Source organism: Neophocaena asiaeorientalis, unplaced genomic scaffold (assembly GCF_003031525.2).
Source record: "Neophocaena asiaeorientalis asiaeorientalis breed wild unplaced genomic scaffold, Neophocaena_asiaeorientalis_V1.1 scaffold183, whole genome shotgun sequence".
Classification (NCBI taxonomy): Eukaryota; Metazoa; Chordata; class Mammalia; order Artiodactyla; family Phocoenidae; genus Neophocaena; species Neophocaena asiaeorientalis.
This window is the reverse complement of record NW_020175199.1, coordinates 2,706,569-2,717,245: the sequence shown is the minus strand read 5'-3', so window position 1 is coordinate 2,717,245 and position 10,677 is coordinate 2,706,569.

The following is a 10,677-nucleotide window of genomic DNA, read 5'->3' as shown; positions in this document are numbered from 1 at the left end:
TCTGTATGAATAACAAACCAAATAATTTTTACTTCTGTAAAATAACCCAATGAACTTACCTTTTTTTTCAAATTCTTTATATACCCTTACCTTCGATATTGTTAAATAGCCAATATGTGTTTGTCATCAATATGTAAATACCATTGTTGTCCCACCCTCATCTCATTTATCACTATTTCACTACAGAATTATTTATTGGACCATTACCATGTGCTAAACCCTGTCCAGTACCTGTGGGGCCAGAGATAACCAGTCTCTGCCTCCAGGCCCACATAGTTTGCATTCTTGTCATCTTAAACTAAACAACTGGAAGTCACTAGGAGACTGACAGAAATTGCTGGACCAGAGGACGACATGGGAAAGCTGTGCAGGTGAAGGGCAGGGAAAACAACCACAGACCAACAAGTCTTCTTTTTTTGGCATGCGGGATCCTAGTTCCCCGACCAGGGATTGAACCTGTGCCTCTGCAGTGGAAGCTCAGAGTCTTAACCACTGGACCACCAGGGAAGTCCCCAGACCAGCAAGTCTTGACTGGTGCTTCCCCACTCCTCCCCTTGACATTTCCTGGGCTCAGTTACATAGTCTAAGGATGGAGGGAGGTAGGGGTGAAGGGAGGGAGAAGACAAGATAAAACAAGTTTGGCAAAATGGTGATAATCAGTGAATCTAGGTGAAGGCATAGTGGTTTTATTGTTATTACTGTCAACTTTTTGGTAGGTTAAACATTTTTTTAATAAAAAGTTGAAGGGTAACATATACACACACACTCTTTAAGACTGTACAGGTAAGGTAAAATTACACAAAAATACAAGCAAAGGAATGATGATTCAGGATAGCAGTTACCCGAGGTTGGGGGTGATTGTGGAATGATATGGTACAAAAAGGATCATACACATGTAAGCTATTGTTAAGGTCCCAGTTTTGATGTTGGGTTATGGTTTCGTGGGTGCTTATTATATTAGTTCTATAAACTAATAATTGTATGAATAAAGGTGGTCAAAAATGCACCAATGATGAAAGTGTGTCACAAACCATTAATTCACTTCTGTGTTCTTAAGGTACCACCAGCCTACACCCACAAAAACAGTGAAAATAACCAGATATCCTGAGTGGAAAATTCTAGTAATGAGAGAAAAGCTGGACCAACAGCTATTTGAGAATGAGTTCTGAATTTTTTCATCCCTTTCATCTGAAACTAATCATGTGGTGTTCCAAGAATAATGAACAACTATTTTAAATACTCTACTATTAACCTATGATTCAACCTTGTTTAATCATATTCTTATTTAAAGAAAATGATACACTTCTACTGTTCTTTAAGGAGACACTAGTGAGAATGAAATTGTCCTTAAGATATGCAGTATAAGGGATAAACGTATAATTCCTATTTACCAAAATTAGTGTTAATAACATTTCCAATAATTTATCATCTTAGAGGGTCATATTTATTTTATCACACGTAAGTGGAAGATTGCATGGTAGTGGAGAAGTTGGGCTTTGGAGTCAGAAAATCCTGGGTTCAAGGCTCCATTCTACCTCTTGTCAGCTGACACTGGACAAATTATTTACCCTCTCTAGATCTTAGTTTCCTCCTTTGAAGCTGAATCTGCACCAATAGGACTGTTGCATTTTTAAAGATAGACCATGTAAAGTTCTTAGCACAATTCATAGCATAAGTCTAAATGTTATAAAAGGTAGCTATTATTAGCGTACCAAAACATTTAAACTGATTTATTTTATCTATTTTACTATGCACACATATACATATATTAATACATGTTTGCATTATTTCCTGCTTACTAACAAAGTTACACTGTTTATTATCTGGAACTTAAATAACAATACAAATAAGTCCGTGGAGCTCTGAAAATAGGGGAAATGTAAAAACTTATCTCCTTAACACTCTCTTCGTTCCTCATAAGATGATCTCTAAGGCTCCACAGCTTTAACATTTTATTATCTTATAAACTCTATGATCATTGCCTTTGCAAGTGTTTAGAAGGCATTGAAATGAAGGTGAGTTTATTTGTAGGTTTGGAGTTTTATCATGTTTTTACCGATGGAAGAGGGTGGTCAACACAGACATTTTCATGACTGAACAAGTTTACGGAAGCATCTACTCCTACACTAGGACGTGCCTATTTGATATTTAGTAACACACAGTACTGCTGCAATACCAACTCATTTCATTTGAAGTTACTGTTTGCTCTGCTGGCTTCTTTGCCTTCCTTTTCTTAAGTTGCTGGGGAAGGTATTTATAAATCTTCTCAAATAGTATATTTTACTCCAGAGATATATTGATTGTAGACATATTCATTCTAGGTGCCTCAATTTAGTTTCTTCCTTTCCTCCGTACCTTCCTTCCTTTTTTTTTTTTTTTAAACAAGGTAAGGTCATTGAAGAGAGTTATTGTGATGAGAAGTTTAATATATAGTGATATTTGCACGGTGCAGCCTTGAAAAATGTAAGTTAAATGACAAAATCTTGAAATTGTAAGTAAAATGTTAGTGGCAGTACATTTCCTTTTAGTGTGTGGTCATTGTAAAAACACCATAAAACTAGTTGGATGGAAATGTGTTTAAATGACCACACATTCCATCACACTAAGAGAACAATTCTGTGTCTTTTTTATTCTACAATAAATTCATGCTTTTATAAACTTGCAATCATAATGTATGTGTTTGGGTGTGTGGTATTTGCTTAAGGGGGGAATATAATAATTCGCTTATTTAACTATTTGCCTATTAGACTTCTAGGTTGGCTCTAAATTTTTGTTATTATAGAAAATATTGTAATAAGCTTTTTCAAATATATGACTTTTATTCATTTAAAAAGTTTTACTTATGATAAAATAATGTTGGAGGAAATACTAAGTTTACCAAAAAAAAAAAAAGAGTATGGGTATTATAGCTCTTCAGTGCTATATTAGTTTCCAAAAGGGTGTGGGTATGTGTATAAAATATAGCAATATATACAACATAACAATATATATTTTAAGACATTATCTATAAATGAGTATATTAAAAATATGCTTCTTCCAACTTCAATTATCTAAGAGAACACACCAGAATTAACTTGTACCAAGTTTTCTTTTCTTCTTCTTTTCTCCTCTTCCTCTTTCTTCTTCCTCTTCTTCTCCTTTTCCTTCTTTTTCCTTTACTATAATCAATAAAAGACTTGGATAAAATATTTTTGGTTCAGTTTTTTTTTTTAAAAAAGTTTCTTTTCAAGGTCATAATGAGATATTGGCTGTTGTGAAGAGGCTAACTAAATACCAACTGGTTTTCTGGTCTTCCTAACCCAGCTATATCACCTTCTAAAAATTGGGTACCTTGAATTTACTAACTTATCTAGAGCTACAACCTACTAAATGTACTTGTCATATATTTCTTAGCCACCGAATGACTGAATTAAGCTTACAACCATTACAAAATATAGACAAGAAGAAAAACACTTGGCTGGTAACAGGTAGAGATGGAAACAGCTTCATCTACTTTACCAGTTTGTCTCTACTACCCTCTAGTGGAACCATAGTCATAATATCCTTACAGCATTGCTTCCAGATTACACACACACACACACACACACACACACACACACACACACACAGATTTATAAATTTCAGCTTTACACAGTTGGTCCCAGCCTTAGATATGATGAACTCCTGGAACGAGTTATAAGTTTTAACGTCAGTTTAGTTTAGTTTCGTTTTTTGGGTTTTTTGGGGTTCTTTTTGCGGTACGCGGGCCTCTCACTGTTGTGGCCTCTCCCGTCGCAGAGCACAGGCTCTGGACGCTCAGGCTCAGCGGCCATGGCTCACGGGCCCAGCTGCTCCGCGGCATGTGGGATCTTCCCGGACCGGGGCACGAACCCGCGTCCCCCGCATCGGCAGGCGGACTCTCAACCACTGCGCCACCAGGAAAGCCCTAATGTCAGTTTTAACTGACATTCTTGCTCCTCTCTCTTCCCACACTAATCCTTTGTGAAAAATACTGCCAGATTAGTCTGTTTAAAGGGGAAATCCTATCACTCCCCTGCTCAAATGAATGAAAAAACCTTCAGTCCTTCCTTCCCTTTGAGCTATTTGAAGTGCTGCTGGTAAACTTCCCCACAGTGACTTCCAAAAGTCTTCACAATATGAATCCAACTCTCCTTTCCCCTCTCCTATCCCTTTACCTCCTGTCACACCCCACCTTCCAGCCAAATCTCACTGCTGCGTGTTCTCCACGCCTGCCCTATGATTTTCCTTTCTGCCTACCTTGCCACCTGTGTAGTCATCTCCACCCCACCAACCTTCCTTCTTTCGTTTCTATTTGCCAGAATTGTGCTCATATTTCACGACTTCTTTCAAATGTGCTTTTATTCAGCATCATCAAGCTCCCTTCACCAATTTCACGTAAGCCGGGTACCTCTGACACTATGCCGTCTATTGCATATACTGTTCCCTTTGCCTAGATGTTCTCCGCAGGCTCCTCCCCTTCAGTTTCCATGTAAACTGACATCAGCTTTCCTCCCCAACCCAATGCAAGGGTCATGTCATTTAATGAAGCCTGATCTGCCTCCCCCAGTTTTGTTTTCTCCCGTCTCTCCTGTGACCCCATAGCAATTTACTCAAGTCTCTGTTCCAGTGTCTACCACCAGAGCTAATTTTGTGAGAGACAGTGATCAATACAATCAAGGAAAATCCTATGTGTGAAATCCTTACTGTGGGCGAGGCGTTGATCTAACTAGACATTTCATGGATTACCTCATTTCACGCTCAGAACGACACAACTGGGTACTATTACTCTCATCATTTGAGTAAATGAGGCACAGAGAATTGAAGTGACTTGCCCAAAGCCACAGAGACGTTAAGGGAAGCAGTCAGGATTTAAAAGGATTTGAGCCCAGGTGACCTTTGGACCCTGAGCTTTATTTTTTAATAGAAGTATAGTTAATTTACAAAGTTGTGTTAGTTTCAGATGTACAGCAAAGTGATTCAGTTATACATATACATATCTTTTATTTTTTAGATTCTTTTCCATTATAGATTATTACATGATATTGAGTATAGTTCCCTATGCTATACTGTAGGTCCTTGTTGCTTACCTATTTTGTATATAGTAGTGAGTGTATGTAAAGCTCCAGCTTCTCATTTATTTCCCCACCACCACCCCTGCTATCCCCGTCGGTAACCATAAGTTTGTTTTCTAGGTCTGTGAGTCTATTTCTGTCTTGTAAATAAGTTCATTTGTATCTTTTTTTAGATTACACCTATGAGTGATATCATATGATAGTTGTCTTTCTCTGTCTGACTTACTTTACTTAGTATGATAATCTCTAGGTGCATCCATGTTGCTGCAAATGGCAGTATTTTATTCTCCTTTTATGACTGAGTAATGTTCCATTGTATATATATTCCACATCTTCTCCAGCCATTCATCTATCGGTGGACATTTAGGTTGCTTCCGTGTCTTGCCTATTGTGAATAGTGCTGCTACGGACATTGGGACCCTGAGCTTTTTAACTGTGATGGCACAGCCATTCCAGAAGGGCTCTTGGTCAGGACAGTGTCTCTTGAATGGCTTTCCTCCTACTTTTCATTTTGGATGTTTGGTTTGGGATTGGCTGTGGAAGAAATCGAAACTGATTCCTGGGGTAGGAAAAAGGTTTTGTTTTGTCTTGTTGAATAGAAGGCTCTACTTTTCCTCTTTGAAATTTTTTCATTTTATATGTTTCCCCATCTGGAATCTGAAGTTCGGGGGCTTGCATTTGATTCTTGTTTGTATGCCCATTACTTAAGCTAGTGCTTGGGACACAATAAGGCCTCCATAAAGTTGTCAAATGTTATTGAAACAGTGGATATCTTTCTCTTTTTGCCTTGTTCGAATGTAAATCACTTTATCTTGTATTCCCTTGTACTTGTATTCCCTCAGTACTCAGCCAGAAGGAAAGTATTTAATTAATTAGCATACAAGAAGTACCATCGTTTGGTGCATTTTTCTTATCTCGGCCCCTCCTGTCAAGCTCAAGAAGAACAGATATCTAATCCATCTTTGTATCTTTAGTAGCCACCGAATAATTCCAGACAAACAGCAGAAACTCAAATATTTGGTGAGTGGAGCCGATAGAGTTTAATTTGCTGTCGTACTTCACTCTCACGTCAGGTATAAACTGATGCACGAGCAAAAGCCAGACAGCTGATGTTCTTGGGGAGGCCCTCGGGTGCTACAAGGCTCTGAAGTGCCTGTCTTGTTTTTTAAAGATAGAGTAAATTATGTTTCCGTATCATTTTATCAGTAAGAAAGGGTAACTGTAACTTCGCTCTTTGGAATCTGTCGGTGATAGTAAGCATGTCACATGAAGCAGATCACCATGAATCTCATGAAACTTACATATCAGGATCCTGTCTTTGCACAGGCCCCTTCCAGGACTCTGAGAGAGGTGTTCACATGGTCATGTCTTTGTAAAATGTATGAAGTAAGATATCTTGAACACAGTTTGTTAAGGCTGCTGTTTCTTTCCACTTCAACTTCCAGTCAGTCACACTTCTCCACCTGTCCAGTGACACTGGCATGACCATGAACACTGTTGAGATTCAGCTCAGGAGATGTTGAATTAAGGATATTTTGAGGGCTTCCCTGGTGGCGCAGTGGTTGAGAGTCTGCCTGCCGATGCAGGGGACGCGGGTTCGTGCCCCGGTCCGGGAAGATCCCACATGCCGCGGAGCGGCTGAGCCCGTGAGCCATGGCCGCTGAGCCCACGCATCTGGAGCCTGTGCTCCGCAACAGGAGAGGCCACAACAGTGAGAGGCCCGCGTACCGCAGAAAAACAAAAACAAAAACAAACAAACAAACAAAGGATATATTGAGTTTAGGATGAGTGGTATCTCACACTTCAAGTTACTCCCAGCAGTCCTAATATAAGAAAAGCTTCTGGGACAACTCCTTGCATCCATTCTGCTCACCCTCCAGGCATCTCGAAATGAAGATATAGGGCAAGACATGTTATCTGAACTGGAAATAAGTGGGTAGTGGGTAATAGGGGAAAAGCTAATCTGTGGAAAATTCTTCCAATTATCAGATGTGTAAAGTTATATCTACATATCCCATCAGTGCACAGAGAAAACCTTACCAGACGACTCTTATTATCCTCAGCTCTGTTTCACTCTTTTATTTTCTTAAAGACTTAAGAATGATGTTCAAGAGCAGAAATCTCTCTTAAGGATATAGTGGAAGCAATGAAAGAGAGAGTTTTCGATACTGTAGTATATTGTTACCTCCTCTAAAATGAACTTTTCTTGTATTAGGAACACGCTCGTTAACACAGCATGAACAATTATAAATGCATCAGACAGTTTTTGGGATCTGGAATATTTAGAATCCCGTAAATTAGAATCTTCCACAATTGCTGTGTTTGTAGGGCATAAACTCAGAGTATTAGTACAAACAGCTCATATGTGAAAGAAACTTGATTTAAAAAACCCCCCAAAACAAAAAACAATGCCATTGAAAAATGGGCAGAGAACCTGAATAGACATCTTTCCAAAGAAGACCTACAGATGGCCAGCAGGCACATGAAAAGATGCTCAACATTACTAACCATCAGAGAAATGCAAATCAAAACCACAGTGAGATATCAGAATGAATATTATCAAAATGACAACAAATAACACGTCTTGGTGAGGACGTGGAGAAAAGTGAACCCTCCTGCACGGTTGGTAGGAATGTAAATTGGGGCAGTTACTAAGGAAAACTTTTATGGAGGGTCCTCAAAAAATTAAAAGTAGAACTGCCATATGATCCAGCAATTCCACCTCTGGGTAAGTTTCCAAAGAAAACAAAAACACTAATTCGAAAAAATATATGCACCCCTATGTTCATGCGGCATTATTCAAAATAGGCAAGATATGGAAGTAACCTAAGTGCCCATCTTGAAATAAGTGGATAAAGAAGATGTGGTATATGTGTACAATGGAATATTAGCCGTAAAAAATAAAATCTTGCCATTTGCGACAACATGGATGGACCTACAGGGTATTATGCTAAGTGAAATAAGTCAGACAGAGGAAGAAAAACACTGTACAATTTCAGTTGTATGAAAAATCTTAAAAACAAATGAACAAATACAATAAAGCAGAAAGAGTCATAAATACAGAGAACAAGCAGGTGATTGCCAGAGGGGAGGGAGGTGCGAGGATGAGTGAAATAGGTGAGGGAAATTTAAAAAAATTAAAAATTAAAAAAAAGAAAGTACCAAAATGTTAGCAGTGATCCCTCTGTCTGTCTTTTGTTGAGGAAGTGAGGGTGGAGGCACGGAGATTGTATGTGACACACTTTTCTTTTTTTTTTTTAATTTAATTTATTTTTTTATACAGCAGGTTCTTATTAGTTTACCATTTTATCCACATCAGTGTATACACGTCAATCCCAATCTCCCAATTCATCCCACCACCACCTGTGCCCCGCCACGTTCCCCCCCTGGTGTCCATACATTTGTTCTCTGAATCTGTGTCTCAGTTGCTGCCCTACAAACCGGTTCATCTGTACCATTTTTCTAGGTTCCACATGTGTGCGTTAATATACGATATTTGTTTTTCTCTTTCTGACTTACTTCGCTCTGTATGATATGTGACACACTTTTATTATGGAATTGTTTGAAACATTTATTAAAAAAACCCATTATTTTGTTATCAGAGAAATGTCTGAGGAACAGCCATGAGAGTTCAGTGTTTTCAGTTGTGATTAAAAGGTCTTGAAACTATGTGTCTTGCTTTTTTCCACTGTTTTACTTTCTGAATTAATGTAAAAGAACAGTCTTTTCCTTTTGGATATGTTTATTTTAGCAACTTCTATGAATTGTATCCAGGAGCAAAAGAAGCCTTGGCAAGATTCATTCATGCATGCGTCCCTTCATACATTCATCCATTTACTCTTTCAATCATTTTTGGACTAAGGAGACTAGCTTTTGAGTTTTGAACCATACACTCACATGGTTCAAAATTCAAAAGCTACCAAAGCCTCCCTCCCACCTCTGTGCCCCAGGCACTATTCCACTCCACACAAGCGCATTGTTATTAGTTTGTTGCATCTCCTTCCAGGGTATTTTAGGTATTTAAAAGTACGTTTCTCAAATTTTTTATCTGAAAAAATACTTGTCTTAGCTCAGGCTGCCATAACAAAAGACCATAGGTCAGGTGGGGTAAACAGATATTTATTTCACACAGCTCTGGAGGCTGGATCGAGGTGTTGGCATGGTCAGAATCTGGTGAGAGCTCTCTTCCTGGCTTGCAGATGGTGCCTCGTTCTAGCAGTGTCCTCCCGTGGAGGAAATAGAGCGACCAAGCTCTTTGGTGTCTCTTCTTAGAAGAACACTAATCCCACAGTGAGGGCTCCACACTCACTGTCTTATTTAATTTCTTCCCCAAGGCGCCATCTCTAAATAACATCACACTGAGCCAGAGGCTGCAAGATATGGATGGGAGGGAAGGGGTAGTGGAGAGAAACATAATTCAGTTCACAGTAACACATATCTCAAAAGAAAACAAAACTTAGGTGCAGTACCAATGGATCTTTTATTTTTCCCCTTCTAAATGGAGGTTGCCAAAATATAAATATGGAACTTTGGGGAGCATATGCCTTTCCATCCTCTCCTTTTTAGTTTTTTTGCACGCCACTTCCAGAATTGGTCTAAGATATTGTGCCAAGGCTGTAGGTCTCCTGAGCAGCCCCTTACAACAATATTCAGGGCTCTTCAAGATTCTGACTCCGATTTCCCTTCCCTGTTTATCACCTAAAGAGCCCTACACCCTCTGATGCAGGCACCCTGAATAACTCGGGCAGACTTCAGTGCTTTACTCATGCAACTTCCTCTGTGTGGAAGGCTCACTCCACAATTCCTTCTCCAGTGTTCCTTCAAATGTCACATCCTCTGCTTGAATTAGTAATTTCCTGGTTGGTGTTTTCATATCGGCTTATAGTAGAACGTACAACCTCAGTGCTAGAAGCAAATTATAAGTGATGGTTGTGTTCTCCCACCCCCAACACCTAGAGCAGAAGTATCTGACTTATTTTTTTGTGACACTGAATAGAAGTTGGCCCAATGTACAATAAACTGTATTTGCTAAGATGATAGCCTGAACTTACAATAACCCCGAAACTTTAAAAAGAAAGACAGCCAAAACAAAAAACAAACAAAAAAAGACAAGTCACACACGCAAAAAAGAGAGATAACGGAGCTAAATTTTTTTTTTGGCTTTGTCACTGGACTTGTAGGACCTCAGTTCCCCGACCAGGGATTGAACCCAGGTCCACCGTAGTGAAAGTGCAGAGTCCTAACCACTGGATCGCCAAGAAATTCCTCCTGAGTTAAATTTAAATAAAAATCTAGCGTCAGAGCTATGGAAGCTTGTGGTCTTCTTTATGTTGAATGTAAAATGTATATAATGAATTGCTAGCTGTTTTTAGATGATATAAATTGAATCCCTTGCTTGGGCCTCCCAGAGAGAAAGCTATATATATATTTATTTGTTAAAATTAGTTAAAAGTAATATCCTAGACTAGCAGAGAAGAGTCTTCTGTAGAGCACTTCTCTGGGGCAGTTTTTATTTAAAATGTGAATTTGTGATTTTAAAAATAAGTTTTAAAAGTTATTAGGTTCAGGCCAAGATTTCCCAATCCCCTACTTCCACCCTGAATCC